Below are 2454 nucleotides of genomic sequence, written 5' to 3'. Positions count from 1 at the left end.
TATCCCATCCACACACTACTCCTTTCCCCTGCCGAGTGAGTCACGCCTACCCCGAAAGGGAAATGGCTTAATGGTGTAATAATAATAATAATAATATATATAATAATAATATCCATATTATATACACCTGAAAAACATGACCTCAAAATCGACTCATGCATGAAATTAAGAATAATGCGAAACATCAAAATCGCCAATTTCTTTAATTTCTTTCTAATGGGGATCGAGATATAATTGGAAGACCACCGAAGTCTTACGAAACTTTCAGATCGGGAACAAAGATATCTTTGTGGTAACCCTACCGAAAAGAATCTTTGAGTATATACTAAAAATTCTTTAGGTCAAAGAAGCTCCGAGAAATTCTCCGCAGACACTCAGGTAGATATTTTTAAAGGTCCAGGAAGCTCGTTTAAATGATCTGAAGGCTTTAAAATATTCTTTCCGAAATTGAAATAAGAATACGATCATAAATAACAAGCAGAGAGGCTATCTCAATAGAGTAGCCGACGCTCAAGGGTCCTTTGTTAAGCTTCAGGATTAAAATTTAGAATAAGATTTTTTTTTAATTTCATAGTTAACAGCCTAAAACATAATAATTCGGAATCTACGGGTTTCGATGACTTCAGATATCTAACTTTTTTTTTAATGCTTAAAATTGGAATTAATAGAACGTTTCTCGTAAATGGAATGATACGCCAAAAAAGACAACATTTTTTAATTCAACTAAAAAATTGTATATCTGTATATAAGTTATAATTATGAATAAATATAATGAGAAAATTCATCAATTAAAAAAAAGTGTTAATAATTTAAAGAGAAATTTTAAAAGAGATAGCGGATTAGACACGACCAACTACTGTAAATAACTCTGCCTGCCCGGTACGTGACGAATACAAAAGGAACATTATATTACCGTCGCACCACTCTTAAAACGACCACTAAAAGGAACTAATTGAACAGAATCTTAATTGGTAAATCATTTCAGAAATTGCTAACTTTCGTCATTTACCGACGCGCAACATGCGCCTTCAAATTAACTCTTAGGTAATCCGCCAGGAGGGCGAAGTTATCAGCGCATGTTTTTCACATTCTCTTATTCCATTATCTCGGCTATCTCCCACCTCATCTCTGTGAGTAGTATAACCAAAGATATTAGGTCCTAGATATGGCAAAGATATTATAAACCTAGATGTGGTGCGGGCTTAATTACCCGCGATAAATATAGACGGCGCGTCCGGCGAAAATTGTCAGTTCCCCTCTACCCACCGCTCCATGGCTATAGCACCCAACGAGAACAGCCATTTGGAGCGCTGTAAGCAACTCTCAGTAGGCCCCTCGAAGCGCACTAATGGTTACTTAGCTCGGACAAGAACCATTTGGATTGAAAGTAAATTTAGTAAATTTTCAATTAAAACATTTTTACATTTATAAGTTATAACTTTGCAAAAGATGGATATTTTAATAAATACCACAAATAAAAGTCGATGAATAATTTATATTACGGTTTCATATATTTCCCAATATTTCTAAAATTATTACTTATAATTTTCATTCTGTATATTGTCTATATATAGTTCTTTAATATTATTTTTTATTTTTTTTTATTGTTATGGTATGCAATTTCTATGAATTTTTTTTAGACTTTTATAAAAATATAATTGTAATTCCAAGTGATATGAAAATTGTTCTTTCGGTTTTTAGATGTTAAGACGGCAGTTCCAAGCCAGATTACGTTTCGCATTGGCAAACAAAATTAGACGAACAAAATTTCACTGTCATATTCATAAAAAATATCATGTTCCATAATATATAGTTTAAAATAAACTTTAAATTATTATAATTACTACAGCTTACTCGAAATAGATATAATTCAAATTATTTTTTAAGTTTTTCAGAACTTTTAAATATATTTATATTGATTCACATTTTGTCGTAAAATTTATGTAAAATTCTGCAAAAAAATGCCTCAAAATCTTCCAGATTTTTTTACAATCTTATAAATCTTTTAAAATTTTTGTAATAATTTCGACACTGTAAACTTCGCGAAATTATAAAATGCTGAAACCTGAAAATCCCGAATTTAAAAATTCTAGAATAATGAAATTCTAGACAGTTTACAATATGATCGAAATTGAAAATTTCCGAATAATAGAACTCCAGGCCAAATGCTGTCTAATCATAAAATATATAAACTAGAAAATTCCCGAATTGCAGAAATTAAGAAAACAGTTTTGTGGTCAATATTATTTATTTATTACAAATACAATAATCAAATATTTTTATTATAGAATTTTTCAAATGTTTAATTTAATTAAATTATTGTTTTAATTAAAAATAACAATAATTGTATAAAAATGCAATACAAACATAAATTTAAAAACACTTGAGCTTCAATTGAAACAAACTTTGCAGGATTCAATTCACACTAATTGAACGCGACTTTTATTTTTATTG

This window comes from Belonocnema kinseyi, chromosome 3 (assembly GCF_010883055.1).
Source record: "Belonocnema kinseyi isolate 2016_QV_RU_SX_M_011 chromosome 3, B_treatae_v1, whole genome shotgun sequence".
In the NCBI taxonomy this organism is placed as follows: Eukaryota; Metazoa; Arthropoda; class Insecta; order Hymenoptera; family Cynipidae; genus Belonocnema; species Belonocnema kinseyi.
Note: the sequence above shows the minus strand (reverse complement) of the source record.